At 35.7% G+C, this 17424-nt stretch overlaps 1 protein-coding gene across 1 annotated transcript in view; it reads left to right on the top strand.

Annotated features, from left to right (window-relative positions):
* TRAPPC9 (trafficking protein particle complex subunit 9) overlaps window positions 1-17424 on the top strand; it is a 1005189-nt gene that overhangs the window by 518862 nt on the left and 468903 nt on the right. The window lies entirely within an intron of this gene.

The raw sequence follows: 17424 nt of genomic DNA, 5'->3' as shown, positions 1-17424 counted from the left end.
GATTTTTACCCTTAGTTGGAGAACCATGGAAAGCATTTATAAATGAGAAATAGTGGTTTTTGATCAATGGTAATATGACAGAGAAGAGCTTGGAGCCAAATATTTTTTTTCAAGAACTGGTAGGTGGCTTTAGTGAAGGAGTTGGAAGGGAGCTCCAACAAAGGGAAGGAAATAAGCTTTCTAGTATGACCAGAATTGAATTATATCCTTATGATGAGAACCAAGTCCATGGTAAAATCCATCATCACTATATTTCAGAGAGGCTACAGGAAGTTGTCAGCAATTGCAGTAAGTCTGCTGGTATCTCCAGAAACCCTGGTCTATAGACTTAATTGAATATTCTGAACACATGGGGAAATGTTGGGTGAGTTTTATATGTAGCCTCTAAAAGTCTATGGGCCTGAGTAGATCAAGATATAGGTAGAAAATAAATTGGTACTTCAGATATATTTTTATGATGTGTAATAGGGGATTTTTTCAGGATGTAATAAGGGAATATTGCAGGGGTAATATGGGACTGAAGCTAGGGGTAATAGCTGGTAGGAATAGGGAATAAGGCAAGGCAAGGGACCCAAGCTTGGAGGTAATCAAGGGACTAGGCTATGGATAGTAGTTGATTGGAATAGAGGATAAGCACTGTGGATAGGGGTTTGTGAATCCCTAAGGCAATATAGTGGATGAGGAAGGTACAATAGTGAAGGTTAGTAGATGAGGTGGTAGGAGAAATAAGGGAATATCTGGGTTTATGGAATATAAACACTGAGGTACCAAGAGTTGCAAGGGAGAGGATGAGTTAATCGAAGGCAGGCAACAACAGCAGGGAAACACAGACTGGGACCCAGGTTAGAGACAAAACACTGAAGGGAAACAGAATGAGCCCTTCAAGTAAAAGGACACTTTTACAGAGCAAGGTTAGAGCCAGCCAAGAACAGCTTGAAACTGACTTGAGGCTTCTAGGAAGTATTGAAGTTACACTTCCTCCAAAATGGATACCTTCAGCTTCCCTCAAACTCCAGAGAGAATGTTATTCTCACTCTCCTCCTCCCTCTCTTATTAATCAACTAATGAAGTAGCCAAAAGGTTTTGATTAAAGACAAATGGGGTTTATAGTCTTCTAGGGTAGGTTGGATCGGGTAGAGGATACAAGGTAGCCCTAACAGCAGTTTAGAGAAAGCTTCAGGTGGGGGAAGGGAAGCAGGAACGTGAGACTGAGTAGGAACCGGGCTGGTTCCCGAGAGGGTTTGTAGTCAAAAGAGGTAGGAAAGCTGGATACAATGATTCAATAAGGTAAATTTGTAACAAGGGTAAACCCTATTTGACTAAACTATCACAGATTTGAACTAACTCTCAGATCTACTCTCCTTTCCAAACTTCTCAGACATTCAGGTAGGGAAAATGAAGGTGGGAATAAGGTAGGGTAGGGAGATTCAAAGGAATTAGCTAAATTAACAATTTTAAAAGAAAAGCTGCAAAATATAGGCCAGGTTTCAATTCAAAGAAGGAGCTCAGATGGACCCTGATTCTCTCCACAAGTTCCCAGGACCAATTGCCTTTTTCCCAAGATTCTAAAACTCTCCTTAACTGACAGAAGAACTCTCCAAAGCAGTTATACCCCCTCTCTGCACCACAGATGTTAATTAGGTTCAACAAAAAATATGAATATCTTCAGATGTTTCTGTATTTTGAAAGGAATGTATCAGTTAATAAAGTGAAGGAATGAAACCTTGCTGATGATCAAAAAAATAAATTTAGGATCCCACCATACCTACATCTTTAATTGATGTGGGGCTTTCATTTTTTAGTACAATTTCAACGTTATACACACCCAGAGTGCTTCCCTACCAGACTCTTATATGATGTAAAAATTTTGGCTCTCTCAAATGATCATTTCTTCAACCTGTCAAAAACTGTTGTTGATGCTAGTGCCATAGGATGTCTCAGATCAATTTAGCCTGCTTGGTGTAGTATCTAAAGCATGCCAACTTGATTTAGCAAGTCTTGAAATCTTGAGTTCATAAATCTCTGAATAACTTTTAAGGTAAATTTTTTTACAGATGGAAGAGAATATGTCCTTAGGAAGACCAAGCCAGATATTGAAGGCTGTATTCCATTTTTCTCTTCCCAGAATTCAGATCAGATTGTATTTTCCTCACATTCTTAATTTGGTGATTTTCACCAGTCTAACTGATCATCAGGTTAGGTATCAAGTTCATTGGACACTTTTTTTCAAATGATAGTATTGAAAGACATTGTTTTAACAAAGCTATAATTTCCTACTTCTTATGGCAAATATTATTGTGGACAAGTAGAAGGCTATGCAGTCATTTTTTGACAGATCTTTTGCATTAATTTATTAAGAGGTATAATGTCTATTGTCTTGATTAATAAATTATTCTGGTTAGACTAAAGTGATGCTCTTATAACTAATTTAATTACCCAGTTGTATGGTGATTAATGCTTTGGGGAAAGAGATATGATTTAGGGTCTGACAGGAAGCTTTGGCTGGAGATGTCGTACATCTATTCCAGGAATTTTTACCTATATCTACCCAGCACCAAGAAAAGTGTCTTGAAATAATAAGCATATAATAATTTTTGTTAAAAAATAAAACTTCATTCTTTCCCTTTGCCCATCTTCTTGCTCCTCCAGCTGCTTTATTCACTAGGGCAAGGATATTCTATACCAAGACCTCTGTCCTATTTTTGGGTCATAAAGCAGCATGATATTCTCTGATGATTACTTGTCCTCACTGATGCCAGCAGATCCAGGTTTTAATAGTTATATATTGAAACAGGTTGTTCAATATTTCTTGAAAGAAACCTCATTCTCTAATAGTGAGTTATTTCTCATGAAGAAATTAAGGAAGGTAGCAGTCCTAATCAGTTGGATGGAATGATACAAAGGCCTCCTTAACTGTGGGTTATCTCTCAGGAGAAGAGGTCCATGAATGATTTGCATTAACCCTAAATGTGAGGACATCTGTTAACTGGGTAAAAGGATCTCATTGAATGATTTGCATTAACCCTAAATGTGGGGACATCTTCTGTTAACTTGGTAAAAGGATCTCATTGACTCCCTGTGCCTACTAGAAGAGAGCAAAACCTATCATATTTTGGAGTCACTTTTACACTTCCCAGAAGATTCAAAAGACTTTTGGACTTTCACCAGTTCTATAGACATTGCCTCTACTTATGTCTGAAGAATTTCAGACTCTGGGGCCTTTTGGAAGGCATTAAGCAGTCAACATCTGATGAAGTAAAGGCTATATGTCAGAACAAAATAGTTTAATCCCTAGTCTTTAGGAGGAGATGGATCCAACTCTTGCTGAGCCACCTCCCCTATATATTCTTCATGTAGTCCCAATCTTTTGAGATCAGATAGTATAAAATACAAGTATGTTCAGGGCTTACTACCTTATGCTTCCCCAGCTTATCACATTCTATTTGTTAAACTACTACTTGGAAACAAGTTGAAGAAACTCCATTATCTGGAGATGGATAGTTAGAAGTTACTGGCCTTTTGGATGCCTTTCAGTGATCTTTGTGGCATCATACTGTTTAATCCTTAAATGGATGGTCTCTAATCTATATTATAACTTCTCCATTTAGATACTTATCCTCTCAATATCCTTATCTCTTACATGGGAACTACAGTATACCTCTTTGGGTATTTGCCTCTTTACATTAATAAAGGAAAAGTACTTTTAAAAACTTAAGGTACCATATAATCATGACTTTATTAATAGAAATAATAATAAACCATTTCATTATGGGCTTGGGAAAACAAGCCACATCCATTAATAAATATTCTGCTATTTATTTAAGATTTATGCTCTGTCTGCTTCGATAAGGATTGGAAGTCATTTCCACATTAAAACAATGGGGCACTAGACATTTTCAGGGGAAATTATATGTTGTCTATTTAGAGAGTACAGGCAAAGTAAATGTTTTTTGCCATCAGAATTAGCAGATTTTGACATTTGTGCTTTTATGTCCCTAACACTTAGTCTTGACATCTTATAGGATAGTGTTAATAACTCATATTTATGTGATACTTTAAGGTTCACTGAGGCCTAAATTAATAATGCCTTTTTGTAATAACTGTATTGTATAGGCACTTTTATGTATTTATTTCATTTTTAGGGCACAGACTGTTACTTAATTGATATACCATATCTCTTCCCCCCCAAAGGCCATCTCCCAAAGTAGATCTGTAGCTGTTCTGTAGTTTAAGTCTTATAAGGTTTCCTGGGGCCTTGAGAACTTAAATGACTTGCCCTGGGTTTTACACCTAGTAAATCTCACAGTATTTCCAACCTAGATACCTTGTCTGCCAATCCAGTGTTCTTACTACTGTTTCCACTCTGCTTCAAAATAAATTAAGATATTTTCATTCAAAATTCAAATCTATATTCATCTCTACAACATTTATGAAGTAAAAATGAAATTAATAGATATATTTCAACCATTCGGTGTAAATTAAGAATTCTATCACAGAGGAATGGCAGAACTGAACCAGGACAGGAAACAAGCTCAGTCTTCCCACCTGGGAACTCCAATAAAGAGCTTAGTAATGAATGAGAGAATCTCAGGTGCTCAAATGAGGCCTGGAAATAATCTACAGATTTTAACTACCTTGTTCTTCCATTATGAGGAATAGCTAATATGGAGTTGCAGAGACCGTATGCTTTATAAGATTTTTTAAAAAATACATGTAATGGAAAAAAGTTTTCATTTAAAGAGCTAGAAAGCCTGTCTCTGGCAATTGGTGGGTTCCTGATGCTGGGCATTTTACATCATCTGTCTAATTCTCAATTTTAACCATTTAATTGTTATAATTATAACAACAATATATCATTAAAATGTAATAACAATAAAATTTACAAATTGCTTCTTAGATATTTTATTTGATTCTCTACAACATGGTAGGTGCTATTATAATCCCTATTTTACAATAAAGAAAATAAATGACACACACACACACACACACACACACACACACACACACACACACACACACACACAATAGGGACAGAGAGACACAGAGGGAGAAACAGACAGAGAGAGACATTAAGTAACTTGTCCAGGATCCCACAGCTAATAATTATGGCATTGTTTGAATTCTGACTTTGGCTAATGCTCATAACTCAATGTTGCCCATCTGCTTCAAGATAAAAATGCTTGTGGTACCAACCTGAGACATTTATTATGATGATCAAATAAGATGCTCCAGATAAAACACTTTTATCTTTTTAACCCTTAGAAAGCTAAGACCTTGGGGAGCAAGACATTCAACTGATAGGAAATGCTTCCAGCTGGGAAAGGATCTGTGTCCCAAGGAGAGCACAGAATCACTATAAAATGAGAACAATGATATCTATACTACCTGTCCTGAAGGGATGTTGGGGGGAAAGTATTTTGCAAGTTTAAAGTTAGTGAAATGGAAATCATTCAATTTTTTTCTTAAACCTCCCTGACTCATTTTTGCAAACATAATTCCTAGGCAGAGGTTTTTGATGTTAATGAGTTTTTTTTAATAACATTTAAGCAATATGTCATAGAAAGTACCTTTTACTTTCACTGATTCTTCTTTAAAGAGCCTTTCAAAAACAGTGACTCATCTCTCAGCCTATGACTTTCTGAAAGATCCTGTTAGATAATTGATTCTTTGGTGAAGGACCATCACTTTATTTCATTTCAGGTGAAATTAATGAATGAAACCTGGCCTGGGGCATTTCAATTTATCATTGCTACATACTGGCCACAATAGTGAAAAATATAGTTTTTTCTTATTCTTGCTGTCTTGAGATTAGGCATTCCAACTCATCAAATCCACTTTTACCTAAATTAAAGAACTATTGTGACATTTTATTTTGTTTTGTTATTTTTGTTTTATATATTTTTCCAAATTACATGTAGATATAATATCAATAATCATTTTATGACATTTTGTGATTCATTATATTCCTCCCTCCCACTTCTCTGGGTAGTGTGTTAAAGGAGAGAGCAGAACTCAGATTATCTGAGTTTTTGTATAACTCTTGGCAAGGTACTTCATTCATGTAATCTTAATTTTTTTCCTCTGTAAAATGGGGAAAATAATACCTGACCTATTTACCTTTTAGGCGAGTTCTGAGGACAATTCAGCAAATCAAAAACACTTATTAAATATCAACTCTTGTATTATGTTAGTAAATCAGTAATTTGATAGGCAATTATTCATTAAGCTATGTACCAGATATAGATGCTATGCTCTGAGATATCAATACAAAGAATATTCTAATTGGAGGGATAATAAGTCCATATAAAAATGTATATAGCATAAATATAAAGCTAAATTGCTGGTGGAGTTGTGAATTGATCCAACCATTCTGGTTGGCAATTTGGAACTATGCCCAAAGGTCTTTAAAAAAGACTGCCTGCCCTTTCATCCAGCCATACCACTGCTGGGTTTGTACCCCCAAAGAGATAATAAGGAAAAAGACTTGTACAAAAATATTTATAGCCTCATTTTGTGGTGGCAAAAAATTGGAAAATGAGGGGATGCCCTTCCATTGGGAAATGGCTGAATAAGAATTGTGGTATCTGTTGGTGATGGAATACTATTGTGCTCAAAGGAATAATGAACTGGAGGAATTCCAGGTGAACTGGAAAGACCTCCAGGAATTGATGCAGAGTGAAAGGAGCAGAACCAGAAGAACTTTGTACACAGAGACTGATACACTGTGGCACAACTGAATGTAATGGACTTCTCTACTAGCAGCAATGCAATGATCCAAGACATTTCTGAGGGACTTATGAGAAAGAACGCTATCCACATCCAGAGAAAGAACTGTGGGATCAGAAACACTGAAGAAAAACAACTGCTTGATTACTCTGAGCAATCACCTTAATGCAAATATCAATAATATGGAAATAGGTCTTGATCAATGACACATGTAAAGCCCAGTGGAATTGCTCATTGGCTATGGGAGGGGGTAAGGAGAGTGGAGGAAAAGAACATAAATCATGTAACCATGGAAAAATTCTCTTAAACAATTAAATAAAATTTAAAAATAAAATAAATATAAAGCTAATAATTAAAAATATGTACAAGAGTATTTTGGAAGAGGGGGCACTAGTGGTTAAAGAAATCGTGGAAAGCGTCATATAGAAGATACTACTTGAGCTACATCATTAAGGAAGAAATGGAATTCTGATAGGCAGAGGTAAAGTGGGACAGCATTCCAAGTATATAGGAAGGCCACTGCAAAGACATAAGATGGTAGATTAAGTGTTGTATTAAAGAACAGAGAGAAGTCTTGGAGTAGGGGGAGGAAATAGGAGTTTTTCTTTGAAATCTTGGACTTGAGTAGGCATGCTATAGGGCTCTGGACTGGAGGCAGCTCATAGGGGGAGGTGTTTAAGAGAGCTAGGGCCCAAGCCTGGTTGGTGCTTTTTTTTTTCACTATCACTGACCTAGTTGAACTCTCCCAAACAACTTTAGAATAACACCTCAAAACAAATATTAGAGCAGCAAAGTCAACAAAAAATCAATGTGAAATGTTTTTCCAACCTAAGAATACTTAAAGAAAACTAAAAAAACTTAAAGAGGTAGGCAGGAGAAGTCTTTAACACCTGGATAGAGGTCTGTATAGAGCCTATACACAATGGTGGCCTCAGAAGCAAGTACACCTTCAGGACTTCTCTGCTCAGAGGCAGTGCGGGGGTCCAGGCAATTGCCCAGAGAGACATTCCAGAGGTTCTTTGCTGGCACTGAGTATACTTGGAGCTGACTAACAATTATATTGTTCATATGCAGTTCTGGGTTGCAGTTACAGGGCAGAGAAGAGTTCTGGTGGTCAGTAACAAGGAAGCAGGGGCCCTGATTGTAATACCAAAGCAGAGAAGAGTGTTAGCATGTGCAGCTTCAGGGGACCAAGTGTCCTCACTTGGTATACCAAGAGGGCAGACGAGGAAGAGTGGTGACCACACCTCTTCCAGGATCACACCACCATTGAAGCAGCTTTAATGTAAAGTTAAAAGTCAAGAAATAGACTGGTAAATGATCAAACAAACACAACAACAACAACAAAATGACCATTAAAAAACTACTATCTTGGCAGTGAAGCCCAATATATAGTCAGAAGATAATAGAGTGAAAACAGCTACAAAGCCTCAAAGAAAGTTGTTAATTGCGACCAAGTAAAACAAGAACTCCTGAGTTAAAGAAAGAGGAGTGGCAGAAAAATTTTGAGAAGAGAAATAAGACTGATGCAATAAAATTATAAAAATTAAATTAATAGCTTAGTAAAACAAGTACCCCAAAATATTGAATCTGGCCTTAAACACTAGCTGTGTGACCCTGGGCAAGTCACTCCTTCCATTTTTCTGCTTCATTTCCTCATCTGCAAAATGAGTTGGAGAAGGAAATGACAAACCACTCCAGTATATCTGCCAAGAAAATCCCAAAATGGGGTCACAAAGAGTTGAGCATGACTGACGAATGAACAACAATAAACATGTCTTTGTAACATACCCAGTTAGCAAGATTGTGAGATTGTGAGTTTCAACTATGCTTAATAGAAGTTAGTAGGAGTGAAGGATGCAGAAAGCAAAAGTAATTCAGGCTGAGGTTCGCCAAAAGAAAAACAGCCAGAAGTTCTTCAAAAAAAGAGATTCCAGAAAGAGTTCTGTGTGCTTAAAATGGCTTAATATTGGGTTGAAGTGGAGCAGGAAGGATTGTGAAGTCAGAGCAGGGGGGTAGGGAAAATAGGAAGTCTTAGTGAGGATAAAAGTTAAGCAAATGAAGAAATGAAATGATGGGAGGTTATGATCAGATTATATCAGTTTGTAATCGGGAAATGGAATATGTATGGATGATTGAGACATCCAGTGTAACCATCCCCATTCATACCTGAGGTGGATCAAAGATCATGAAATTTAAGGAGGCTAAAGAACTAGGTTTGAGAGGAGATATTAAAGACATCTAATATAAGGGTAGGATTTAGGGAGGAAAGGAAGATGGTTAGCTAGGTGTAATTTATATTCCTGCTAGGTTATATTGGGACAATTTTTTTTTACTCTGGAAAATGTGATTGCGTTCCTCTCTAGAAATAATTTATTTACTGTCTTTCACTGGCAGTAATCCTTCTTGATTCCTGAGACTTTTAAGGAAGGTGGGATTTCAGAGAAGCTTTAGTTCAGGTACCAGCTAGTGAAAACAACCTGTGTTCATAAGTATGCCCATAGTATTTGGTAGAGCACTGGATTTCATTGGAATTCTAGAGATCATAATGCTTTTCTTGACACTGTCATGAAGTATCTTTGTGACCTTAAGCAAGTCATTTCCCTTGTCTTGACCTCAGTTTTCTCAGCTGAGTAATGAGCCAGATGGTCTTTATGATCCCTCTACTATTGTGATTTTGATTTGTCAATTAAAGGGCAAAGGTAAGAAATTAGTCAGATACGGAAAACTACCCATATTGAGGTCTACATGGAGACAACATATAGCAGAAATACTTTCTTTTTTGATAACATTTGCTGTTTCCTGTTAACTGGTCATTTTTAGAATCATAGAATGTCAGAACTGGAAGGATCCTTAAAACTTAAGAGTGTTAGAAGAGAAGAACCATACATAGAATATTAAAGATAGAAAGGTTCTTGGAGATCATTTAGTCCATTTCATTTGTTCAGAGTCAAGAGAAATGACATACAAGCCCAGAGGGTGATAGTTCACCTATGGAAGAACACCTGGTCTTTTATACCCACAACTCACTGGTGATGCTCTTAAGTTGGCTCCATACACAGAACTGGTATATAATTTTCCCAGTACTAACTTTTAAAAAAATTACTTATTGGTTCCTTATGTGCTAATCCTCCTTTTCTATATGATTATGAATAATATATAAACTCTAGCTAATATACCACTATTCAAGGTGGTCCTTTTCCTTAGCTTATATTATTTCCCTTTAAATACAACTGAACTCTTCTCCATCTCCTGTTCTTACCCTGTCCTTTCCTATCTCTATGCCTTTGTTTACTTCATCCCTCATATCTGAAGTAGTCTTTTCTACTTGCATCTCTATTACTTGAAGACCCTTCCACCACAATCCAACTCAGGCAACTCTTATTTCCATGTAATCTTCCCTGAACTCTTTAGATGAAGGTGATATCTTCTACCATAAACATCTCATAATTCTTTCCTACATCTCTTTTGTATTTATTGATCCTCTTTTCATATCAGTTATTAACATATATGGTTTTCTTCAGTATTATATTTTAAGATTCTTGAGAGCAGGACCTGTGTCCTGCATATTTGGGCCTCCATAACCAAGCACAGTAGATAATATAAATGCTTGTTGATTGTGTGTATTTTTTTTATAGTTCATTTATGCTAGTTTCTGATGTCCTCATAGTGGGATTGAATGTCAAAAAAGCAAGTGCTCTATATACTCATCATATCTTTTCAAAAGAGGTTTTTGATTTCTTATATTTTATGTGATACTTCATGAATGATCTCTCTGCCCCTTCTTCCCATTGTCATACACTAAGACATGAGTATGTACACATATGCATTGAATAATTTCAGAAATAATTTCTTTTTTTTTCTTCCAATCTGAAGTGGAATGTTATCTTTCCATGGATTTGAGAGATTCTTTCCCAGTAATGAATGATATGCTACAAATGAATGAAGGTACTACAGTAACTCTTAATAGCTTCTCAATCTGTATGTCTGAGTAATTATATGAGGCAGCTTGATATAGTTGAAACAGCTCTAGACTATAAGTTTGAAAACCCTGATCATGTCTCTGCCACATACTGGGCATATTTTATGATTTTAGGCAATAAATCATTTCCCTTGCTGAGACCTCAGTTTCCTCTTCTGTGTATAAAATGAGGGTGTTATATACTAGATTGATCTCTATGGGATACTTTAACTCTGATGTCCTCTATTCAGAGGTTTCTTCATAATATTCTATGATCCTGTTATTTTAATTAGGCATTTAATTTACAGTTTTTAAAGTTGACAAAGTACAACAGCAGGAGTTTTAGAAGAAGCTGCATGAACCCAAAAAATAAAATGTAATGTCAATAGCATTTGCTTTAATTTATTGAAAAACTTAAATGTGGTAATTATTGGTTCTCTCATGATTATCAAATTTAAAAAATTAAATTTCATGACAACTGCAATGTGAATAAATCACTTTATAGTAATAGATAGTATTCTATTGTATGCCTTGAGATCTCCAATTAATTTCAATTTATCCCTTAGTGATTCTGTTTTAACATTCTGTACACAACATGTCTGGTATTAAAGGATCCCAAACATCATCATCAGTACAAAGATTTATTTATACGATGATCTGATTATATCAATTCTCTCATTCATTTTGGTGGTGCATCCAGATGAGTTATGGGATGCTATCAGGCAAGTGGGACAAATGATGATTCCTTAGAAAGAAATCTTATAGGCTAGAGCTAGCAGACTTCTTGTCTTGAAATCACCTTTGACTCCTCTCACTTCCTCCTTATTTATATCAATTTAGTTGTGGTGACCTATTGAAGCTATCTCTGGACAGTTGTTCTATTTAACACTCTTTGAAAGGGACTGCAGGCTACCACCCTAGAGGTCCTACAGAGATACTTTTTTATAAGAGGCAACTGACATTAGGTGGTTAAATAGAACTAGGGTGGTAGTCACTGGCAACTACAATATGCGGAACACAGCCAATTGGAGACTTGAGCTAATAGTACTAAAAGAGAGAAATCCAAACCCCTAAGGGTACCCCCAAAAGCCTAAGAGAAGATATTGAACTACCTTCTTCTAATTTTATAATTATTAACTAATTTACATAGACAAATAAGCCAGGTTGATGAAACAATGGATGAAACACTGAACCTGGAGTGAAAAAGATCTTAGTTCAAATAAATCCTGCTTCAGATAATTAACTAGCTGTGTGATTCTGGACAAGTTACTTATGCCCAGCTTTTCTCATTTATAAAATGATAATAATAATAGTGCCTACCTCCCAAAAGTATGGTGAGGATAAAATGAGATAATATTGCAAATCTTAAAGTGCTGTATAAATTACATATGCACACACGTATATAAAATTTGATCCTTAAACTCTGTATGATAGGTATTATTTTTGTCCCTATTTTATAGATAAAAAAACTCATATTGAGAGAGATTATGTGACTAACCCAGGCTTACATAACTAGCAAATTTCTGAGGCAGAATTTTAACTCAGGTCTGCATGCTTCTAATGTCAATGGTCTGCCCTTTGTGCCACTCGGCTGCTAGTCATTAAAGAGAGGGGATCAATCAAATCTTATTCCATTTTTTGCCTTCAGTGAATAGAGGCATTAGCTTTTTTTTCTCCTTCCCTCCAGGGATAGAGTCAAATAATGCTGACATCATCTTCATGGAGAAGCAAAGCTTTTTCTATTTTTTTTCCTCCTTAGACAATAATTTATTGTTTTCTTGTAAGTTATTATTTTTATTAATATACTCTCCATTTCATATTAATAGAGAAGCCAATTGGGATCCACAACACATTATATTTTATTATCTATTTGAATCCAACAGTCTTTTATATGCAATTTTAAAAAAGCAAATATGTTTTACTGTTTGAAATTTGGAGAGCGAATAAACGATTTCCTGCATGATCTCAGCCTTAAATCAACATTCAAGTCAGATAATTATGGCTCATCTTTCTCAACAGCAGCCCAGGGAGAAAAATGTGGGTAACGCAGGTATAGCCGGATTTCAGAGGCATAGAAGACTTTTGGAAAACTGGCACGAAACACTCCAAGAATAATGCTACCCTAACATTAGATTAATAATCTTGTATTTGCTGCTTTTTGGGAGTGGGGATGGGGTGAGGAGGTCAGGTTTATGTTTGGGAAAGCCCAGAAAATAATATTGAGCTTCCTGCATGTTTGGGGGTTTGGGGGTGTTAATTCATACTTGAGGTAGCTTCCAATGCCCAAAATTTAAAGGTGGAAGGTACCTTAGGGATTGGGTAGTTTTACTATCTCATTGTATAGAGGAGAAAAAGCAAGAGTTTGAGAACTTAAAAGATTTACAAGAATTTATAATTACTAGGAGCAATGTCCCATATTGTCCTGACAAATGAGAAAATTGAGGCTCAGATTGGTGAGTGATGTTCCTAACATCATGTATTTGCCATCTTCCACTTTACTGATGTAGATGCTATGGTCTTAACATAGATTTTGATTTTGCGGAATTATAGATATCTTACTGGAAGGGAACATAGAGTTTACCTAATCCTTCTCATTAGTTTTATAATTGAAGAAAATGAGACCCATAGAAGTTAAGTTAATTTTCAAGGGCACTGTAGGGAGCTAAATGTTGAATTAGAGAATGTGTTAGACTTTAGATAGAAAAAGGAAGACTCTGAAAAATACAACTACTGTTTCTTGGTCTCAATTTGTTCATATATAAAAAAGATCACTGTATCACTTACCTCAAAGGGTAGTTGTGAGAATTAAATTAATGATGACAATATTACATTCATATAGTACTTTAACATTTACAAAATATATTCCATAACAGTGTTATAAGTAACATAATTCAGACACTGTATTACTGATTTCATTTTAAAGATGAAGAAACTAGAATGACTTTTTAAAGAAAACTTGTCAGCTAGTTACATCTATGATTTGAACTGAGGTATTCTTATGAGTCCTTCATAGATATGGACATGGAAGAAGTTTTTATTCAATTACTCTTTGATCACCTCTAAGGAAAGGGATTACACAACCTCTCAAGGCAATGAATTCCATATTTGAACAGCTCTTCAAAGTTAAGGAATTTTCTTGATTTGTTACCTAAGTTTATCTTTTTTGAATCTTTTATTGCTTTTCCTTTTGATTCTGTTCTCTCTTGCAAATCTAGACCCTCCTCCACACCACAACACATCAGATATTTTAATCCAGCGATCATGCCTTTCCCCTCCTTCCCCAAGTTTTCTCCACTTTAGGTTTTATATGTCCAGTTCCTTCAGCCAATTCTCATATGACATGGACTCAAGACTTTTTACTATCCTGAGTGACTTTTTGTCACTCCCTAGTTTACCAATTCCTTTCTTAAACTATGACATTCAAGATTGAACATAAAGCTCCAGATTATTCAATATGATATAGTTACAAAGTTCTCATTTGCTCTTTATAAAAGACTGTGAAGTAGGCAATACAAGGTTGGATGGATGGATAGATGGATAGATAGATAGATAGATAGATAGATAGATAGATAGATAGATAGTACTTAACTTTGTGAAGTGCTAGAGATACAAAAACTGACAGTGTCAAAGAACTCATATGCTCACAGAAAGTGGAAATGAAGAGCATTTTGGTGGGTGAATGCATAGAGAGCCAGGCCTAGAGATGGGAAGTCCTGAGTTCTTTATTACATTAAGTATTAAAACGTAGATCATTAGAGCTATATGGAACAAAACGTAGGGTTCACTAGACTTAGGATCTTGAATGTTTGAAAACTAAACTTAGCCTGAACTGAAAGATATTTTATAAGATGTAGCAGTGGATCATGTAATATAGATCAAGTAATATAGTAATGCACCTGATGCCCTGATATGACCATGTTGTTTATCTGTTTCAGGAGCTTCACTGGCTTCCCTTTGCAAATGTCTTTGTTGACCTTTTAAAGTCCTGTACCTTTTTGTCTTAGCTTGTCCTTTTAGACTGAATACCATTTGTTCTGCATCACACAAATAATGCTTCAGCCAAACCAGCCTGTTTAATTTTCTGTCTCCCACCTCTAGGCCTTTGCAGAGGCTGACCCCCATGGATAAGATGCTTTTTTAAATCTCTACTTTTTGGAGTTCTTAGATCCCTTCAAAGTACAGATCAAGTTTCAGTTCATTTAAGAGCCCTTTCCTGATTGCCCCAGTTATTCATGGCAACTCACCATTCAAATTATATTTGTGTTGTTTCTTTTCTTTTTTTTCCTGTATCTTCCTAGGAGAATAGAAGTTCCTTGAGGAAAACGTTGTCTCATTTTGATATTTGTATTCTCAGTGTCTAGCACAGAGTCTGGCAGTAATACATAGTTAAATTCTTGTGATTTGATTGCTTGATGATATTTTCTAGTCCTTTCATTTAAAAGAGTATAATTGGTTGATTAGAACCCAGCTTTACTATCTTCTCATCCAGAACTCTTTCGGCTACTGTAAGATGCTAGTGGAAATTTTCAGGCCCTCTGTTTCTCCTCTACTTTTCATTTGCATGACAATTGGCTATTTCACTGGTAGATAAAAAGTAGGAAATGAAAGGAAATGAGATTCAACTGGGGCCCTGGTTTCTTATTGAAAATGAGCTATTTGGCTATTGGGTTAAGTCATGGCCTTTGTGAGGAGCTTCATTGAAGCTTTTTTTTTCTCTTTTTTAAAAATGTAGCTGAGATTTGGCAGAAAGTATTATATTCCAGGGTAATTGTTTTAATCTGTTTTAGCCCAAAGCACCCATTTTTATTGTTAGGTTGGTACAAAAGTGACCACTCTGAAGCTTTTCCAGATAGTAGGCTAGGCTCAGTGTGAGAGGTGGTGTTGAAAATGGATGAATAACAATTTAGTCAAAGAAGTTAAAGGTGTTCTGTTGCTCCATTATGTTTAGTGGCAGCAATTAAATTTAGTTATTACATTCAGTTTCATTAGATGGTTGGTCATAGAATCCTAGAATCTTAGAATTCTAGCATAAACAACATTGGACTTGGAGTTTAGTTTCTGGGCTTTGTATACTACCCCTTTTTTAGCAGTGCATTATTTCTATGAATGGCTTCCTTATTCTTCCTATTATTCAGATTCATAACTTCAGAATTATCTTTGACTCTCTTCTCTACCCATTTCCAATTGGTTGCCAAGTCTAGGGAGGTTGAGCAACATGACCCAGGTTATCATCAGAAGGATTTGAAGCCAAGTCCTCGGAATTTAGTCATTGCTCATTCTAGTATCTTCCATTGTATGTCAGAGGTATCACCATCCTTAGCTACACAGTAGCCAAGTTTTCCTACAAAGTAATAGGAGAAATATATCCTTACTTTGAAAATGTGGTAGTAAACTATATAACTGGGAGATGGTCTTCTAATGGAAAAGTGGGGGGAGGGTTGCCTCCAAATAAGAAAAAGTTGAATATTTAGTCTTGGTTCCTAAAGTCATTTTAGTCCTCATTTTCATTCTGTCTGTCTCTTTCTCATGTGAGACCTTTGGTTTTTTATCAAAATATATCTTCCAGGAATAAATGTTCCATATGTTCTTAGAATGAAATGGAATATTGTAGTCTTTTGTTTTCTTTTTTCCCCTTCATTTTATTTTATCTTTACATGTTGATACAATTTTTTATAATTGTTTTTTGATATTTTTGGATCTTTGTTCTCTCCATACTCCTCTTCCTCCTTCCTTGAGGTGACAGGTAATGTGATATAGCTTATACATATGCTATCATGCAATACATACTTCCCTGAAGACATATTGCTTATGTAAGAAAAAACTTATGAAGACAATAAATTGAAAAATAGCATACTTCAATCTCCATTCAGATTCTATTAGTTCTTTCTATGGTGGCTGATAGTGTTTTTTTCTTTTCATTAGTCTCTTAGAGTTGCCTTGGATTCTTGCACTGCTAATATTAGTTAAGTTATTCACAGTTGATCATCGTGCAGTATAGCTTGTTTTTAAGAAGACCACAATAAGACATTCACTCTGTGATTAATATCAGTGTGAAATATTGGAATATTTACAGTACAATGGGATAAATATTTCAGTGCCTATTATGTCCCAAGCACTATTCTAACACAGGATAAAATAAGAAAAAGAAAGATAGCCCCTCCCTCTGCCTTCAGTGAGTTTACAATCTGAAGGGGGAGAAAATAGGATACCAAAAAAAAAAAAAAAAAAAAAAAGAATAAGAAGAAACTGAAAAGCATGGAAGGGAGAGGGAGATATCTGGTGGGAGCATAATGGAAAGAATATAGCTTTTGAGCCTTCTTTATATGGAGGCTTTGGGAGGAATTGTTTGCTGAGTCCCCCTGTAATAGGAGGGCAGCTAGGTGGGGCAGTAGATAGAGCCAAGCCTAGAGTCAGAAAGACTCATCTTCCTTAATTAAAATCCAACCTCAGACACTACTAGCTATATGAGCCTGGTCAAGTGACTTAACTGTGTTTGCCTCAGTTTTCTCATCTTTAAAATGAGCTGGAGAAGGAAATGGCAAACCATTTAAGAAAACTCCAAATGAGGTCTATGACTGAAAAACAACTAGACAAAGAACAATGATAACAACCAGATAGAGATAGGAGATGACTGAGGGTTTTGATGATATGTAAATACCATTTCCTAGTGATGATCTTTTTTTTTTTTTAACATTTATTAATATTCATTTTTAACATGGTTACATGATTCATGCTCC

The sequence above is a fragment of the Gracilinanus agilis genome, chromosome 1, assembly GCF_016433145.1.
Source record: "Gracilinanus agilis isolate LMUSP501 chromosome 1, AgileGrace, whole genome shotgun sequence".
NCBI lineage: Eukaryota > Metazoa > Chordata > Mammalia > Didelphimorphia > Didelphidae > Gracilinanus > Gracilinanus agilis.
The sequence above is the reverse complement of the archived record's forward strand: the minus strand, read 5'-3'. Positions and strand labels throughout refer to the sequence as shown.